Below are 20,811 nucleotides of genomic sequence, written 5' to 3' on the forward strand. Positions count from 1 at the left end.
TGGTTTTGACACTGAGTTTTCATAGAATCATAGAATCATAGAGTTGGAAGAGACCACAAGGGCCATCCAGTCCAACCCCCTGCCAAGCAGGAAACACCATCAAAGCATTCCTGACAGATGGCTGTCAAGCCTCCGCTTCAAGACCTCCAAAGAGGACTCCACCATACTCCTTGGCAGCAAATTCCACTGCCGAACAGCTCTCACTTCAAGTTTTGAAATGCTGTTGTTTCTATTTCAGCATTCTTAAAATAGCAATGCTTTTAACATTTTCCTAAACATTCTGAATTATCCAGTGCTACCTTTAATCTCACAAGTGATGAAGTTCATGAAAATTTATTATCCTTTAAGGTGCCACAAGATTCTCTATTTTCAATCTTGCCTACTGTCAGTTCTCATTTCCAGATATGCCACATTATTTTAAAATGGTCAAAGATAACAATAATACTGTAAAAAACCAAACAAATCCATATAAGTTGCTACACGTCATCTAGAAATGAGAAACCAAAGGAAGGTTGGGATCCACAACAAATTGGATGTAAATTTTAAGTAAGCAGTGAAGCCAGACATTGTACGTCCAACAAACAAGACTCACATTGTTTTACATCAATACCGCGAAAGCCATCCAGCCCAAGATCTCTCAGCTTGTAAAAACATTCACAATTCTCAAACTTCCTTGTCTCGTTTGCTACCATGAGCAGGCAGAATGACAGAAGGTGAAGTGTCTTCATTGCCACACGTCTCTCCAGTCCAGAGCTTCAGCTTTTTATGGCCCCTGCCTTTGGACTGTAGGCTGCCCAATCCATGGTAAATTGCATTTCCTGTTACTCCTACTTCAAGTAGCTCTTCTGAAATCAGGTCCATTACTTGGCCCCCTCACAGATGTTTGTGATTCTTTTCTTCTTTTTCTTTTAATATGAACAATTTAAAAAAAAAAATCTATCAAAGTATGTCCAGATGAGCCAACCCATTGTTCTTCTCAGGCATCTGATACCTTGTGGTCACATCCCTGAAACTAGAGAAAAGGATGTTTCTCATTCACAGTCAAAATAAATTAAAACTATTCTTTAAAAAGATAGCTAAAAAGACTCCTCTTAAAAACCTAAAAATTCCCTTAAAATAATCAAGTCTTCAAAAAGTTATATGATCTAAGAAATTCTTTAAAAGAATCCTTCCAAAAGAATTTAAAATTATAATGTAGCACCTTAGAGACCAACTGAGTAGTTTTAGGTATAAGCTTTAGTGTGCACGCACACTTCTTCAGATACACTGAAACAGAAGTCACCAGACCCTTCTTTAGGTGTACCCAGAACAAACTTATGTAGTTGGTCTCTAAGGTACTACTGGACATTTTTTTTTATTTTTTCACTCTGTAGTTAGAGAAATAAAAGAAGCAAATCTCTTGGCCAAAACAGCTTCTAATTGGAATTATTCATTCACTTATTCAAGTTATATCCCGCTTACTGGACAGTTGTCTCTAATTGCATGCTGCTGTTCATTGCCAACTCTATAGGGAGAGATTAATTATGTCATTAAGTTATTATTAATTAAGATTAGGAATACACTAGGGATTAGGGGAGAATTCAGTTCAGTTCACATTTAAGGCAAACCTACTAAATTTGCACTTGCTGAAACAATACTGAAAATTCGTCCTCTGAATTACAGGGGGGGGGGGAAACCTGGCTTGAGAGCAGTACATGTGAAAGGGATCTAGGAGGTCTTGGTAGACCACAAACTTGACATGAGTCAACAGTGTGATGCAGCAGCTTAAAAAGCCCATGCAATAGGCTGCATCAACAGGAGTATAGCGTCTAGATCAAGGGAGGTAATAGTACCACTATATTCTGCTCTGGTCCTCACCTGGAATACTGTGTCCAGTTCTGGGCACCACAGTTCAAGAAGGATACTGACAAGCTGGAACGTGTCCAGAGGAGGGCAACCAAAATGGTCCAAGGCCTGGAAACGATGCCTTATGAGGAACGGCTTAGGGAGCTGGGTATGTTTAGCCTGGAGAAGAGAAGCTTAAGGGGTGATATGATAGCCATGTTCCAATATATAAAAGGATGTCATATAGAGGAGGGTGAAGGTTGTTTTCTGCTGCTCCAGAGAAGTAGACACGGGGCAATGGATTCAAACTACAAGAAAGAAAATTCCACCTAAACATTAGGAAGAACTTCCTGACAGTGAGAGCTGTTCGGCAGTGGAATTTGCTGCCAAAGAGTGTGGTGGAGTCTCCTTCTTTGGAGGTCTTTAAGCAGAGGCTTGACAGCCATGTGTCAGGAATGCTTTGATGGTGTTTCCTGCTTGGCAGGGGGTTGGACTGGATGGCCCTTGTGGTCTCTTCCAACTCTATGATTCTATGATTCTACAGCTTTCCAGCCAAGGAATGGGCACAAAAATTCATATACCAAGGTAAGGTGTGTCTAGAAATGCATAATTAGGTTTTTTTAAACAATCATCATGTTAGGGGGAATTGGTTTGCAAAAATGTGTATATTAAAAGAAATTTGTACTTAAATTATCAGAATTTTATCAGAGTTTTTAATGGCAAACTAATATGGAAATGTGGAGTACTGAACCCAAGCTTTGAAAAAATGACAAAAAGAGAGAAACCAAAACAGATAGATCCACCCATCCTTAGAAAAAACACGCACACACACACACACACACATGCACACACACACACACACACACACACACACACACACACAAACACAGGTTAGGAAGACTATGGTAAGCTCTCAAGTTTTGATATTTGGAATACTGTAGTTTTCGAGATGCTTTTTTCGGCGGGGGGGGGGGGTTGTTATTGTGCTGTTCCAGGAATAATTTTGGGCTCGCTCTCGCTCTTCCCACTCCAGTAATATCAGCTGACTTCATCTATTTAAAATACAAGCTGTTTCTCTCATATTCCCTTATCAGCATACTTTCAACATTTATCTGAGTAGTCCATGGGATGGCGCACAGCTTGTTCTCATTAGACTTTCATCTTTTTTTTCAGAATCTTCAAATCAAGATCAGTTAAACTGAAATTTTTAATGTAGAGCCATCTGCAAATGGCCTCTTGAAATTATTAACACTACTTGGGAGCAGATGCCACTGACTAGTGTTAAGAGCAGCATAATTTGTGCAGAGACTCAAAGAGATAGACAGGATGTGCTGCCAATCAGATGGAATACTGTTGTGATTCCTGGGTTTGAAATGATCACTTAAAAGTCACATCGTGGACTTGTGGCACGATTGCTTCTCTGCAGGAGCTTTGGCGAAAAAACCTCTAATGTTTAAAGTAAACAAAACCAATTATGTTAATATGAACCACTTTGACTAAGATATGTCTACCGACTCAAGATAGTAAATTAGCTAATATACAGGACTATTATTGTATGCAAGTAACAGACAAGGCATATTATCGCCAGGGCCGTCTTAAGTAAATCCGGCACCCTGGCACAAAGATCCCTCCGGTGCCTCTCACGCTCTGCAAGGGCAGGGACGCCGAACGCACGCTCTGCCAGGCAGGGCCAGGCTCAGTGAGCAGCCAGAGGGCGCGGAGGGGCAGGTGGGGACACTGTCAGCTGTGCTCCACCTCCACCTCTGCCTCCGCCTGCTCGGCCGAAGCAGCAGCATGGCACTGCTGTCCAGGGAGCCCTGGCTGCAGCAACGACAGGAGGCACGCCGACGGCCTCCCTGCGTCCGCAGCACGAGAAGAGGTGGGAGAGAGCGGCGCTGCCGGTGGGGCTGGAGGGCGCATGCACCCTCCTCAGACCATGGCGCCATGGCGCCTTGTGCCAGTAGCCTCAATGGCTAAGACGTCCCTGTTTATTGGCCTGTTATCTGCCTTACCCATGCTCCCTTCCCAGACCCAGTGGCATAGGAAAGTCAGGTGCTACCAGGTGTGGAAAATTTCTTGTCCCCCCCCCCCCACACGTTGATTGTTTTGTTTTGTTTGTTTTTACCTGCAAAAATAGTTTGACTTTATTTCATATTTTCATATTTTCTTAAAAAGGAATGTGGATTCTGGGCCTCTGACTGTGGACAGATACTTAATCTAAAGCTTGGCTTGTGTTTTGGATTGTGTTGTTTTATTAATATTTATTGTTTACTTATTTAATAAAATTTATTTTAAAAGAAGAAGAGTTTGGATTTGATATTCTGCTTTATCACAGCATGACAAGCGTGGGGAAAAGCGGCGGAAAGGGGGAAAAAGAAGCAGAGCCGGCGCTCTGCATTCAAGCCCCGGCTCTGCTTCCTTTCCCCGCCCCCCCCTGCGGGTTTTTTTCGGCGGGGGGGTCGACTAGCGAGAAGGGGTGACAAGCGTGACACCCTCCTCGCTGGTCGACCCCCCCCCCCGCCGAAAAAAGCGGCGGAAAGCACCCCTTCCATGTGCTGCTGGGTGACGGAGGGAGTGGTGGCGCGTGGGAGTGGCGGGAGGGGCCGCCGCTTGTCACCCCCACCCTGTCACTGGGGGCGTACCGCCCCCACCGCCCCTCCCCAGCGACGCCCCTGAACCAGACTGCATTCCCACCACATGTGGGAATAAAATCCTTTTTCCTGACCACAATGCCAACATTTGGGACTAAACCCTTTCACTATATTTCACTCCATTTGTGCTGGAGTTCTATACCATTTTAATATAAATTTTCTACTTAGTTCTCTAAACTTTTCTATTTTAATATTGTTTATATTCTTCAACAGTTCTTGGACCATATTTTGATGGATCATACCTTCCTGCTCCCATTTAATCTGGATTATCCTTATCATTCTTTCTTTGTCACTTATCATCAATTTATATAACATCCCTGCTATCCCTTTCTCCATTATTTGTCTGTTGTGTATTAAATAAGATATCTGGCAGCAGGGTAAAGTATTGTTATTGGTTAATTTGAAGTGTACAATCACAATCCACAGCCTGATTGGGTCCCGCCGGAAAGTTTGAATATTATTGGTTCCCGCTAAAATGTATCTTTTCCCTCAGTCCCAATGTGTCTATAAATAGAGCTTTCCCTACCCCCTATCCCCAGTCTTGTCTTATCCCTTACAATAAAGAGCTGTTCACACTAAGAAGTATTGCTGGACTTATTGCTACCAGAACCCGCGACACAACATACTGGCGACGAAGGTGGGATTGAATTAGGCCGTCTGAGGGTTGTCGACCCTAGCGACCTGATTCTGGCGACAAGACTCCCTGTGACTGACAGGACAGATCAGTCCACTAAGATGGCTGCGTCATGGTTCATGGAACCATTTTATCCCGGAGCAACTGAGGCGTGGGATGCTTACCTCGAGCGTTTTGAATTCAGCGTGGCTGCAAAAGGGGTCACTGACGAGGAAAGGAAGAAGGCGTTGTTCCTAAGTTGCTGCGGGGCAGAGACCTTTGAGTTGGCTCGGGCAATTCTGGCCCCCACAACACTGCGGGAGGCGTCGTTCGCGAGTATTATGGAACACCTCTCGAATCACCTTAATCCTACAGCGTCGAAGATGACATGGCGCATCGAATTCCATAAGAGACAACAACGACCTGGAGAGACGGTAGCAGTTTTTCTCACCGAATTAAGAAAGCTGGCGAGACACTGCAAGTTCGCCAACTTGGAGGAGGCCCTGCTGGATCGATTTGTGTGCGGTCTTCGCAGCAGCAAGGGCCGCAGGCGGATTGCAGCAAAACAAGACATGGATCTCTCGACAGCGCTCCGAGAGGCCATTGCGACAGAAAGCGCTGAGAGAGAGGAGCAAAACCCGGGCCAGCGAGCCGAAAAAACCCACACCGTGGACAACCAGGATGTCAGCCCCAACCAAAGCCCTGTGCGGGGAATAGAGATGGTGCGACAGGCGAGCACAGCAAATAAAGATCGGCATGAGAGAAGAAAGTGCCGGTTCCGAGAAGCAACGTGTCATGCTTGTGGGAAAACGGGGCACATAGCCAGGGTCTGCAAGTCGAGTGGCACGTCGGGGTCCGCGAAACCAAGAGGTCAGAGGACATCCACAGCGACGCACCAACTCGACGATTGCAACTACCTCACGCAAATCAAGGGCAAAACTGTGCCATTTCCAGCCCAAGGGAAACCAGCTGTGCGGGTCCTAATCGAAGGGAAGCCGTATAACATGGAGGTGGATTCCGGATCCGGATTCTCCATAGTCTCGGAGGACACGGCCAGATCATTATTCCCTAGAGGTAAGCTTCCGAGATTGGAGCCCTTTCCGGCTACTCTACAATCCTATTCCGCCGGCCGCATAGACATTTTGGGATGTGCGCAGTTAACGCACAGATCCGCGAGAGGGAGGCAGTATTAAAGCTTGTGATCGCAAAAGGGAGGCGCACTAGCCTGCTGGGTACGGACTGGTTGGGAATCTCAGGGCTTAGGGTTGGGAATCTCAGGGCTCAACACCGTCCAGATAGCTTCCAAGACATTTGACACCCTGTACACGGAATTTGGGGAGCTATTTAATGGAGAGTTAGGATGTTATAAAGGGCCTCCAATTGACTTAGAACTGGACCCAGGGGTTGCGCCAATCTGCCTCAAACCCAGGCGGGTTCCATTTGCTCTACAGCCTAAAATAGAGACTGAATTGGAGAAGCTAATACAGCAAGGGGTGCTTTCACCAGTGGACTCTGCTAAATGGGAAACACCCATTGTCACACCCCTGAAGGCTAATGGGGAAATACGAATTTGTGCGGATTACAAATGTACGATTAATAAGGCCATTAGGGGCAACTCTTATCCAATTCCAGTAGTGTCCCAACTGTTAGCGAAGCTGGCTGGGGGCAAGGTGTTTGCAAAGATTGACTTGGCACAGGCATACCAGCAGCTTCCAGTGACTCCAGCATCCACAGAAATCCAGACAATTGTGACGCACAAGGGCGCCTTTAAGGTGAATAGGCTACAGTTTGGAGTCTGCGTGGCACCTGGCATATTTCAAAGTCTTATGGAGCGCCTGCTACGGGGCCTGCCAGGCGTCCTTCCATATTTTGATGATGTGTTAATCGCGGGCAAGGATGCTCAAGAGCTACTGGGACGCATCCAGACAGTCCTATGCAAATTCAGGGATGCAGGGTTAAAACTAAAAAAAGAGAAATGTAGTTTTGGGGTAGCAGCTGTGAACTTCTTAGGGTACCGAATTGATGCTGCTGGCATCCACCCCATGGAAGACAAGGTTAAGGCTATCGCCGCAGCACCGACACCTAGTAACAAGGTCCTTCTTGGGCCTCGTCAATTTCTATCACGCCTTTGTGCCACACAAGGCTTCGATAGCCGAACCATTGCATCGGCTACTACAAAAGAACTGTGCATGGCGTTGGGGGCAACCGCAACAGAGAGCTTTTGAAACGCTGCGGGGCGTGCTGTCAAAGGAACTTGCCCACTACGATGCTGCTAAACCATTGGTGCTGGCGTGTGATGCCTCACAATATGGCGTGGGGGCTGTCTTGAGTCACAGGGAGGCGGACGGGTCGGAGCGTCCAATCTCATTCTATTCCAGAACCTTGAGCCCCACGGAGCGGAACTATGCCCAGATTGATAAGGAGGCACTGGCTATAGTCACAGGAATCAAGAAGTTCCATGACTACGTGTACGGCCACCCTTTCACAATTCAAACGGACCACAAGCCTTTGCTAGGTCTGTTCAGCCCACATAAACAAACGCCTCAAATTTTGTCCCCACGCATGCTCCGATGGTCCATCTTTTTGAATGGATTTCAATACGAACTGTGTCATGTGAAGGGTAAGCTGTTGTGCCATGCGGATGCGCTGAGTCGTCTACCTCTACCTGGAGCAGCTGACGACGACCCAGCTCCGGCCGAGCACGTCATGATGATGGAGACACTTCCCGGACCGCCCGTGACTGCCGTCGAAATCGCTGCGAGAACAAAGAGGGACCCCGTCCTCGCCCGTGTCCTTGTGTGGGTGGGGAGGGGATGGCCAAGTGGGACTCAGGAAGAGAAATTTAGACCTTTCATGGCAAGACAAAATGAGCTGTCCCTCCATAAGGGTTGCATATTGTGGGGCGATAGGGTGGTTATTCCAAGGTCTCTACAGAATGAGGTGTTACACATGGGTCATCCGGGCATGGTTCGGATGAAATCTTTAGCCAGGTGCTATGTGTGGTGGCCAGGCATGGACAAGGACATTGAACAATGGGTGCGCACCTGTCGAGCGTGCATTGGTGGGAGCGGGCTAAGAACCCGTGGAGCCGGCTCCATGTAGATTTTGCAGGGCCGTATCAAGGAAAGGTGTCAAGGAGACGCCTACTCGAAATGGCTGGAGGTCTCGATTGTTCCTAACATGTCCTCAGCTGCTGTAATCAGGGCCCTTCGCATTTTGTTTGCAACGCATGGGTTACCCGAGACCATAGTATCAGATAACGGGGCGGCGTTTGTTTCCCAAGAGTTCAGGGCATTCCTGGCCGATAACTTCATTAGAGGGGTAACTTCGGCTCCCTTTCATCCATCCTCGAACGGCCAAGCCGAACGGATGGTGCGCACGGCCAAGGGTGCAATAGCACGCCTCTTGGAAGGGGATTGGTCGGCTCGCATTGCAAGGATGTTGTTCCTGCAGCACACAACGCCGTGTGCATCCACAGGCAAGTCCCCAGCCGAATTATTAATGGGAAGGAGGTTAGCCACAGTCCTAGACTATGTCCACCCTGACAAGGTGCCGGGCCGCGATACAAGAGAACCACCGGCTGCCGAGGGTGACAGAACTCGATACCTGACAACAGAGGATTTGGTTTGGGTCCGGAACTATGCAAGGGGACCAGCATGGGTGCCGGGGGTGGTCACCCGACCCAGTGGGCCAGTTTCATATTTTGTGACGTTAGAGGATGGCAGAGTAATGCGCCGCCACATTGACCAGCTAAGGCGCCGGGTTCCAAGCAGGGTAAGCCCGAGTGGAGAGGAGCCGCGCACAACTCTGCCGGCGTCCGGTGAATCGCAGCAGTCTAGTCATGATGACTCCGGGCCACAGGGGGTGGAGGGCTCAGAGAGTCAGGAAGCTGTGGGCTCAGAAAGTCAGGAAACCGAGATCACCACTGATGAACCTAACCCGGGGACAACTAGTCAGCCTAGAGAGTCAGCTAGTGACACAGCTCCAGCTGAGGTACCCGAGGTTATTGGGGAGAGATGTCTGACCACGGATAGTCCAAGGAGTGACACACCGGGGGTTAGGCGATCCGGTAGGACTCGAAGACCTCCGCAACACTTGAAAGATTACGTGTATAGTATCAACTGGGTGCGGGGGAGTGTTGTGTATTAAATAAGATATCTGGCAGCAGGGTAAAGTATTGTTATTGGTTAATTTGAAGTGTACAATCACAATCCACAGCCTGATTGGGTCCCGCCGGAAAGTTTGAATATTATTGGTTCCCGCTAAAATGTATCTTTTCCCTCAGTCCCAATGTGTCTCTATAAATAGAGCTTTCCCTACCCCCTATCCCCAGTCTTGTCTTATCCCTTACAATAAAGAGCTGTTCACTAAGAAGTATTGCTGGACTTATTGCTACCAGAACCCGCGACACAACAAGCACCATATCTATTTTCATTTTTATCCTCATCGTCTCCTCTGCTCTTTCCGTTTTTATTAAATCATAAAGTCCTTGCACTTTCAGCCAATATTGTTTTCCTATTGTTTAATGGCATCCATCTTGAGTGAGTTGGCATCCATTTCGTATTCCATTTCTTCCAGATTCCTAGCGCAGTTTTTCTTGGTCCTATTGGTCCTATTAACAAGCCATGTTAATATCTCTAATAAATATCCCCTCTTTTCCTATTCCTTCATTTATTTCATTTTCCAGCCTAATCCATTTGGTCCTATCCTTATATCCAATATCTATTAAATTTTTCAGTTGGAACGTTTCATAATAAAATTCTAAGTTTGGTATTCCCCATCCCACCTCTTCTTGCGGTGAGTAATTTACTATGTCTGGGGTTCTAACTCTTTTACTTCCAAAAATCCAATTTGTAAATACCTTATTCCATGTTTTAAACCATATTTTCCTAATGGGTAGTGAAATTACTTGAAATAAATATAATAATTTCGGTACCAGAAACATTTTAACTGCTCTAATCCTACCTAGAATAGATAAATTCTTATTTTTCCATGATTTTATATCTTCCTCCATGCTTCTTTGTAATTTACATCTGGAATCCTAGCAATATTTTTAATAATATTTACCCCTAAATATTTAATTTTTTTCCTGTCCATCCTTGTCATTTTTGCAATTTCCTTCTCCTCCTCTTTATTTACATCCCAAAACAGAATTTCAGACTTTTCCAAATTTACTCCCAATCCCAACTCCTCTTTAAAGTCCTTCAGGATTATCATAAATTCTCTTACGCCCTCAAGGGGGTTTGTAAAAAATAGTAGGGTATCATCTGCATGGAGACACTTCCCGGACCGCCCGTGACTGCCGTCGAAATCGCTGCGAGAACAAAGAGGGACCCCGTCCTCGCCCGTGTCCTTGTGTGGGTGGGGAGGGGATGGCCAAGTGGGACTCAGGAAGAGAAATTTAGACCTTTCATGGCAAGACAAAATGAGCTGTCCCTCCATAAGGGTTGCATATTGTGGGATTGCTTCTCGGATTGCTTCCACAAAGTTTTCTCCTAATCCTACCTCCCGCATTCCATAAGAACTTATGTCTAATCGTGTCAAATTCAATTTTAAGACCACCAGTTTACCTTTTACCCTGCTTGTTAGTACGTTTAATACATTTCTTATAGGATGGTGTAATGAATCAGATCTAAATTAGGGGGTGTTCAGAAACCCATGGTGTTTTAGGAGTTAATGGGCTCCCCAGTTTGAATGGCAGATACCCCCTGGGAGGCGGGATATTCCGCTCTTTAAAAGGAGGGAGGAGCCGTTAGTGTGGGGAGAGTGGTGACTGGAAGAAGGAGGGTGTGGGGCCAGGTTAGGTTTAGGTTAGGTTAAGTTAGGATCGTTTGCCTTGTTTGTCGCTTTTGATTCTTCTATTAATCCCCATTGCTGACAGCATAACAAAGGTCCATTGTTTGCTTTAGCTCTATGTGTCTCCTGAAGGCATAGTATATCCACTTTCATTTTCTTTGCCAATGTCAGTACCCTATATCTTTTGATGTTTGAGGCCAACCCGTTAACGTTAAGAGATAAAACCTTTAAGGATCTATCCATTGTCCTGACTACCATTTATTTTTTTAACCCTTCTGTGTATTTTTGTATTTTCAATTCTGTCCCTCTCCCTTCCCCCCTGAGACTCAGATAGGGATCTCCATGATTCCTGTCTCATGGTATCTTAGAGAACTGCACTCCTCTCCCTTCGCTCCTGGAAAGTTTATGTCCTTAATTATATTTACAAAAGCCCATTTTAAATGTCTCTAGTATTTATTATTTCTTGCTGTTTCCTTCATCTCCCGACTGCCGTCTTCTTTTACTCTCTTGTCTCTGCACTGGAGATTCTTCACTCGGCTCTCCCTGTTGGTCTGCCTGTAATTCTTCCGAACTTGAGAGTTCTTGCTCTATCTGCCCTTGTATTCCAACTCCTAGGTCAGTTAACATTTTTTTTTTTTTTTTTTTTTGCTTCATCAGGGTTCTTAGCCGAGTATTTCCTACCATCTTTATAGACCACCAGGAAAATAGGATTTTATGGTTGTATAGAGCTTGTGCATACTGCTGCATTTGTTTCCTGTCTTGCCGCGTTTCTGGAGAGAAGTCTTGTCTCACTACGACCTTTCGCTGTTTGAACTGCAGGTCTGCTTTCTGTCGAAGAGATTTATAAATTTGATCTCTTAACTTCTCCCTTGTAAATGCCATTATTACATCCCTGGGAAGTCTGGAGCCTCCTCGTGATGTAAACAAACGATGCACTCTCTCAATTTCATATTGCTCAATCACAATTCCTTGTTCTTTGAGCCATTCTAACATCACCTTTTCCAGGTCCTTATTTTCAATGTAATCAGAAATGCCAGAGAACTTCAAATTCCTTCTACGCTATCTATCGTTCATTTGCGAAATTCTTTTTGTCAAGGATTCTATTTTATTTACATTTGCTTCTGCTACCTCTTTTGCATGCTCTGCTATTTTCGTGACTTTTTCTACTGTAGCAGTCATTCTTCTCATTTCTGCTTTCAGTTCTTGCATATCAGCGCGGACGTTTATCTCCGAACGCTGGATCATCTCCCCCAGCTCCTTAATAGACTTGGCCATCTTGTTAAGGCCTTCTCACGTCTTTTCCAAATATGTGAATTTACGACTGTTTTAAACTCTGACTCACCCCAGTCCAGGACTTAGACTTGAACCAAGTTCTCGGTGAGTTGTCTCTGCTATCAGTTTGCCGTAAATTATTTGTTTTTAAGGCTTTTAATTCAGTGAGTTCCAGGAGCGATATGGGTGAGCGTCTACCCACGCCGACGCATGCGCAGTTCCCCCCTAAGCCATTCCTCATAAGACATTGTTTCCAGGCCTTTGACCATTTTGGATGCCCTCCTCTGGACACGTTCCAGCTTCTCAGTATTCTTCTTGAACTGTGGTGCCCAGAACTGGACACAGTATTCCAGGTGAGGTCTGACCAGAGCAGAATATAGTGGTAATATTACTTCCCTTGATCTCGATGCTGTACTCCTATTGATGCAGCCCAGAATTGCATTGGCTTTTTTAGCTGCTGCATCACACTGTTGACTCATGTCAAGTTTTTGGTCTACCAAGGTTCCTAGATCCTTTTCACATATACTGCTCTCAAGCCAGGTGTCACCCATCCTGTATTTGTGCCTTTCATTTTTTTGCCCAAGTGTAGTACTTTACATTTCTCCTTGTTAAAATTCATCTTGTTTGCTTTGGCCCAGTTGTCTAATCTGTTAAGGTCATTTTGAAGTGCCACCCCTCCCAATTTGGTGTCATCTGCAAACTTGATCAGGATGCCCTCAAGCCCATCATCCAAGTCATTGATGAAGATATTGAATAAGACTAGGCCCAAGACAGAACCCTGTGGCACCCCACTAGTCACTTCTCTCCAGGATGAAGAGGAGCCATTCATGAGCACCCTTTGGGTTCGGGGTCAGTCAGCCAGTTACAAATCCACTGAATGGTAGCAATGCTTCCTTCACCTACTTTAGTGTTGTGGAGGTGTCAAAGTGTCGGCATGCTTCCTGTGCTGAGTTTGGTGCTGCGGTGGTACCGAAACGTAGTCCCGCAAATCAGGCAAATGGAAACCTAGCAAGTCCAAACGTAGCCCAATGTGCTGCTTTCTCGTTGCTTTGCACAAAAACAAGACGAACGAGCTTGGATCATGCTTCCTGATCAGTTTGATCAGTATTAATTACAGCCGTACTACTACTCCTATCCCTCCCTGTACTGGCCGCAGGTATTACAATACTTCTAACTGATTGAAATCTAAATACATCATTTTTTGACCCTGCAGGAGGAGGAGACCCAATTCTTTACCAAAACCTATTCTGATTCTTTGGGCACCCTGAAGTCTACATCCCAATCCTCCCAGGTTTCGGCATAATTTCTCATATTGTCACATACTATGCAGGAAAAAAAGAACCCTTTGGCTACATGGGTATAGTTTGAGCCATAATGTCGATCGGTTTTTTTAGGCTTCATTGTGTGAGCTCACCATATGTTTACAGTAGGAATGGACGTTGATACCCGAGCTTACTTTACCTCAGCCACAATAATTATTGCTATTCCTACAGGAGTAAAAGTTTTTAGCTGACTTGCAACCCTTCACGGTGGAACTATTAAACGTTGGAAGATTCATGACAAAGAGAATGGACTTCACACAGGAGAAACTATGGGATTTGCTCCTACAACGGAAAGCCATGGCCACCAACTTTGCTGGCATTAAAAAAGGTGTAGACAAATTCACAGAAGACAAGGCTGTCGGTGTCTCCTAGCCAATGATCCGAGGCAGTATGGTTCAGAAAACCAATTTCCGGAAAGTGGAGAATACGGTTGCAATCAGGTCCTAAGTACAGGCTTCCCATGGGCATCTGGCTGGCTACTGTGAGATCCAGCAGAGATATTTTTATGTTCTTATATATTCCTTATTTGTACACTGAAAAGATAAGCACACATTCAGTTTATAAATTTATTTAAAATATACCACAAATATTTAAAAGCAAGGACTACCAATGTGCTTCTTGCGACTACAGGACACTTTGTAGGAAGAAGTTCCAAGGACTCATTAATGTAAATAAATGATTTTAAATATAATAGCTTTTGTCTTAATCTGGCAAAAAAAGTTTTAAGAATATTCTTAAAACTCTATCCACCACAGTTAATGGTCATTTGGTGCTTCCCAAAACAGCTTCCACTTCCTTTAAAAAGAGCACTAAAATAATTTCATGCAATTACACCAATCAGTGCCACAACTTGCAATATTATAGACACCCAAATTTCCTGTACACTTATTTCTAGATTCATTTTTATCTTACACACGTAAAGTGCCCTGTAATCTGTAACGACTGTTTGAATTCCAGCAAAATAAGAAAGTCACAAATTCATACAAATGTGCTAGACTGCAACAAGGAGTTAAACAAGACCCCACCCCCTTTGTGAAGAAACATGGATGTTTTGCTGTCTCGAGACCATTTTTTAATTTGGGAAAGTTGGTTGATAAGGAATATTCCTTTCCCTAGAGCTTTTCCGCAGGGTTTCATAATCCAAGTACTGGAAGGGTTTTTCCGGAATTCTTCAACAAATAAATTGTAATCAGCTGGGAGCATAAAGGTGACAGGCACAAAGTCTAAAACGCAACAAGGAAAACCAAGACTTAATATAGCATAGTTATATAGAGAGAGTGCCATCTCTCTCGTGCTTTGCAAAGAACCGGTACCAAAGGAACATATGATCTAAAAATATTTAATACAGTATATAATACTGTATAATACATATAATACATCAACACATAAAACTAAAGGGGGAAACACATTCTATCCTAGTCTACATTTTTTGTTAGTTAAGGTGACGGCAGTGACAGGGCTCATCTTCTCTCCAACACCTGCACTCCATGTTTAATAGTAGAGTAGAAAGAAGCTTGGATAGTTTAGACCAATTAACATGTGATAGAGAAATAATTTTTTTGTTGTTCGCCACCCTAAGAGGATTATCGAGAGTTGAAAAGTATCTGCAGAACTTCACTATCAAGAGTTAGCGAAAGTCTATACTGTATAAACCTTAACTGATATTAAGGATGGAGTTGCGTTCTCTCAACTAAAAGCATAATGGGAAAATTCTGGTTCTAGATGGCCAAATAAGGCTGCAAACCCAGGCATACATAATGGAAAGTAAATCCTATTGAAATCAACTGGGCTTATACCCAAGTCAGCTTGGTTAGGATGAGACTGCAAGCTCCACATCTGATGGCCCCAACAATGCCATGTCTGTTTTTTACGTTCCTGGAAAGACCAAACATGATTAATCATCATCATCATTTATTCCCCGCTCATCTGGCTGGGGTTCCCCAGCCACTCTGGGCAGCTTCCAGCAGAATATTAAAATACAATGATTCCCACTCTGGGCAGCTTCAGATGTCTTCTAAAAGTCAGATAGTTGTTTATTTCTTTGACATCTGATGGGAGTGCGTTCCACAGGGCGGGTGCCACTACTGTGAGGCCCTCTGCCTGGTTCCCTGTAACCTCACTTCTCGCAGGGAGGGTGTTATGTACTGAGTTGAATAGGATCCAAACTGCAGCAGTCTGATTGGTCCTAGAACAATAGGATTGAGATTGCAGCAGTCTGACTGGTCCCAGAACAATAGGATTGAGATTGCAGCAGTCTGATTGGTCCACAGGAGCCACCCAATCCAGCTCCAGGTGGAAGTGAATCCGCACTCCGATTGGCATACAGGAGTATCCCAGAATTAGCCAATCACGTGGGGCCCATTGTGTAAATAGTGTATATAAAGCAAACGTTTGGGGGAACTGCATTCCTCACTACTATGAGCTGAATAAAGAGCATGAAATATACTTGACTCCGAGTATATTTCAGAGGGAATCGCCAGAAGGCCCTCGGCGCTGGACTTCAGGGTCTGGGCTGAATGATGGGGCTGGAGACGCTCCTTCAGGTATACTGGGCCAAGGCCATTTAGGGCTTTAAAGGTCAGCACCAACACTTTGAATTGTGCCCGGAAACATACTGCTCCATTTTAAACACCGGCTCCATTACCAGCCTCTCATGATCTTGGACAAATTACATCTTTTCTCACACTCTTGGAAAACTGTAGTAAGACTTGCAATAAGGCTTCAATATGTCTGCTCTTGTAAATCAGCAAAAATATGCTTTAGAAACCTTGTCCATGTGACGTTTTCAGAAATCTGTCTCAGCTGATTCACGACTGACACACTGGGTCTAAGTACTGGCCTCAAAGCAATGTATCTGAGCCCTCGTGTCTCAGTTGTATTTTAATTGAGATGTGGTTCAAAAAAATCACTTCAGGGAAAAGAAACAAGTGAGTCTCCTTGCACATTACACTGATGTTTTTATCTGAATGCTCTCTCATATACAATCTGGACAGGCAAAGAACCACTCTCATCTTGCCTCTTCATGAAAGATTTGTTCCTCAGACCCTCACACTGAAGATACCCTACTACCTACTACCTGAGAATATGTGTTCTACACAACTAAGAGCTTTTGAAGTGCTTACATCTCACCTTAACAGCTGCTGAACTGTTGTGCATGTGGTCACTTACCTTGAGCCATAGAGAGATGAGCAAGCTGCAGAATTCACTGAAAAACCACAGGCCTGGTTCAGACGCCACTTTAAATCACAATGTAAGATTCAGTATGGCTTAAAGGAAGTGCACACTTTGTTCCTCCCTTCAGTCCACCAGCGAGTTGGCTTGCTGTTATACACACAGCGTGTGCTGGTTCACACATGTTTCCCAACAAACTATTACGGTAAGCAGACCTTGTCGCCTACCAAACCACAATGGTAAGCCAAGAACAAACCCCATCATGATTTGTTAGGAGACAATCAAACCACAAGGACTGGTTTGCACAAACTATCCAGCCTGCCTCTGATTGTTTCCTCAAGAAAGGAGGGACAGAGAACGAACCATGGCCTTTTTGAGCAGCTGCACCAGACACCCTGCTCCACAGAAAGTTAAGGATGATTGAATGACATGTGTGAACTGGATGGCAAAGATCAAAATTTTTGAATATCTATTAGTGTGGCTGTCAGTCTTGTTATTTCCTAGGTGGATTCTGCCTGTTTTCAAAACAAAACAAAATCAGGCAAGTACATATCTATGCATATCTTAAACCAGCACTTTATTTTTCAACAGAGTTGAACAGCCTATACAGTTCAACAGCAGACCAGCCGCTCTTGGCTGACCGCTGCAGACACAAACTCACTCAAAATCACACGGAGACTATAGAGTTCAACAGCAGACCAGCCCCTCTTCCCTGATCGCTCCAGACACAGACAGACTCACTCAAAATGAAACAGAGCCTATAGAGTTCAACAGCAAACCAGCCCCTCTTGGTCGACAACTGCAGACACAGACAAACTCAGAATCACACAGAGCCCATAGAATTCAACAACAAACAACCCTCTTGGCTGATTGCAGCAGACCACATAATCACACAGAACCCAACAGCAGACCAGACCCTCTTGGCTGACCACTGTAGACGCAGACAGACTTACCCAGAATCACACAGGGCCTATAGAGTTCAACAGCAAACAAGCTCCTCTTAGCAGACTACTGCAGACACAGAAAGATTCACCCAGAATCATACAGAGCCCATAGAGTTCAACAACAAACAGCAGCAGACACAGACAGACAATCCAGAATCAACAGCAAACAAGCCGATCGCTGAGGACACAGACAGACTCACCTAGAATCACACAGAGCCCATAGAGTTGAACAGACGCTGCAGATACAGAGAGACTCACAGAGAATTACATAAAGCCAATAGATTTCAACAGCAGATCCGATCCTCCAGGCTGATCGCAGCAGACACAGAAAAACTCACCCAAAATCACCCAGAGCCCATAGAGCCCATAGAGGAAACTTGGCTGATCGCAGCAGACGCAGACAGACTCACCAAGAATCACACAGAGCCTATAGAGTTCAACAGAAAAGATGCCCCTATTGGCTGTTTGCAGCAGATACAGACCAACTCACCCAGAATCACTAACAGAAAATAGAGTTCAACAGCAAACCAGTCCCTGTCACTCAGACTCACACAGAATCTATAGAGTTCAACGGCAAACAAGCCAGTCTTTGCTGACCGCTGCAGATGCAGAAAGACTAACCCAGAATCAAACAGAGCCCATAAAATTCAACAGAAGACAGACAGACTCACTCAGAATTACACAGAGCCCATAAAGATCAAAAGAAGACCAGCCGATCTTGGATGAACACTGCAGACACAGACAGACACTCAGAATCACACAGAGCCTATAGAGTTGAACAGCAGACCAGCCCCTCTTGGCTGAATGCTGCAGACACAGTCAATCTCACTCAGAATCGCACAAAGCCTATAGAGTTCAACAGCAGACCAGCCCCTCTTGGCTGACTGCTGCAGTCAATGACAGACTCATTCAGAATCACACAGAGCGCACAGAGTTCAACAGCAGACCACCCAGTCTTGGCTGATCGCAGCAGACACAGACTAAACAAAAATCACACAGAGCCCATAGAGTTCAACAGCAAACCAGCCCCCTTTTGGCTGATCGCAGCAGACACAGACTCGCCAAAAATGACAGAGTTCAACCTGCAGTTTTAATTGAATTTTAAATTTGTATTTTAATCTGTTATTTTAAATTGATCGTTTTTATGTTTTTGTTGTGATTTTAATTGATGTTAGCCGCCCTGAGCCCGGTTCTCTGGCTGGGTATAAATAAAATTATTATTTAATTATTATTATTATTATAACAGCCTCTGCAGAAACAGACTCACCCAGAATCACACAAGGCCCAGAGAGTTGAACAGCAAACCAGAATCACTGCAGAAACAGACATCAAGATACACAGAATCAAATAGAGCCTATAGAGTTCAACAACAAACCAACCCCTCTTGGCTGATCGCAGTAAACGCAAACAGACTCACTTAGAATCACACAGAGCCTATAGAGTTCAACAGCAAAGATCTTGGCTGATCGCAGGAGATACAGACCAAGTCAACCAGAATCACACAGACCAGCAGACCAGATAGGACCATAAAGTTGGTTGACCGCTGCAGAAACAGAAACTCACACAGAATCACACAGAGCCCATAGAGTTCAACATCCACTGCAGAGACAGCCAGACTCACCTAGAATTGAATTGGGCCCATAGAGTTGAACAGCAAAGCAGTCCCTCTTGCCAGATTGCAGCAGACAAAGACAGACTCACACAGAGCCTATAGAGTTCAACAGCAAACAAGCCCCTCTTGGCTGACGGCAGAAAACACAGACTCACCAAGAATCACACAGAGCCTATAGAGTTCAACATCCACTGCAAACACAGACAGACTCACCTACAATCACACAGGGCCCATAGAGTTGAACCGCAAGGCAGTCCCTCTAGGCTGATTGAAGCAGACAAAGACAGACTCACACAGAGCCTATAGAGTTCAATAGCGGACCAGCCCCTCTTGGCTGATCGCTGCAGATACAGACTCACCCAAAATCACACAGAGCCCATAGAGTTCAACAGCCACTGCAGAAACAGACGCACTCACACAGAATCACCCAGAGCCCATAAAGTTCAACAGCATACTAGCCCCTCTTGCGTAACCACTGCAGAAACAGAAACTCGCACAGAATCACATAGATCCCATAGAGTTCTACAGCGAAAATGCGCCACTTGGCTGATGGCAGCAGACACAGACAGACTCACACAAAATCACACAGAGCCCATAGAGTTCAACAGCCTCTGCACACACAGACTCACCCAGAATCACACAGAGCTAATAGAGTTCAAGAGCTGACCAGTCCCTCTTGGCTGTTTGCAGCAGATACAGACTCACCCAAAATCACAAAGAGCCCATAGAGTTCAACAGCCACTGCAGACACAGACAGACTCACCCAGAATCACACAGAGCCCATAGAGTTCAACAGCAAAGATGCCCATCTTGGCTGATCGCCGGAGATATAGAAAGACTCACCCAGATTCACACACAGCCCATAGAATTCAACAGCAAACAAGACTCACTGAAAACACAGATATCAAGATACACAGATATCAAGATGGCAGCAGACAGAGACAGACTCACCCAGAATCACACAGAGCCCATAGAGCTCAACAGCAGACCAGCCCCCATTGGCTGACCACTGCAGAAACAGACACTCACACAGAATCACACAGAGCCCATAGAGTTCAACAGCGAACAAGCCCTTCTTGGCATATGGCAAGAGCCCATAGAGTTCATAGAGCCCTTAGAGTTCAACAGCGAACAAACCCCTCTTAGCTGATGGCGGCATACACAGACAGTCTCACCAAGAATCACATAGAGCCCATAGAGTTCAACAGCAAACCAGCCCCCGTTGGCTGACCGCTGCAGAAACCGACACTCACCCAGAATCACCCAGAGCCCATAAAGTTCAACAGCAGACTAGCCCCTCTTGGGTAACCGCTGCAGAAACAGACACACAAAATCACAAAGGGCCAAGAGAGTTGAAGAGCAAACCAGTCCCTCTTGGTTGATTGAAGCAGACACAGACAGACTCACACAGAGCCCATGCAGTTCAACAGCAGACCAGCCCCCGGTGGCTGATGGCAGCAGACACAGACAGACTCACCCAAAATCACAAAGAGGCCATAGAGTTCAACATCCACTGCAGACACAGACAGACTCACCCAGAATCACACAGAGAGTTGAACAGCAAACCAATCCCTCTTGGTTGATTGAAGCTGACACAGACAGACTC

This window comes from Lacerta agilis, chromosome 16, assembly GCF_009819535.1.
Source record: "Lacerta agilis isolate rLacAgi1 chromosome 16, rLacAgi1.pri, whole genome shotgun sequence".
NCBI classification, from domain to species: Eukaryota; Metazoa; Chordata; class Lepidosauria; order Squamata; family Lacertidae; genus Lacerta; species Lacerta agilis.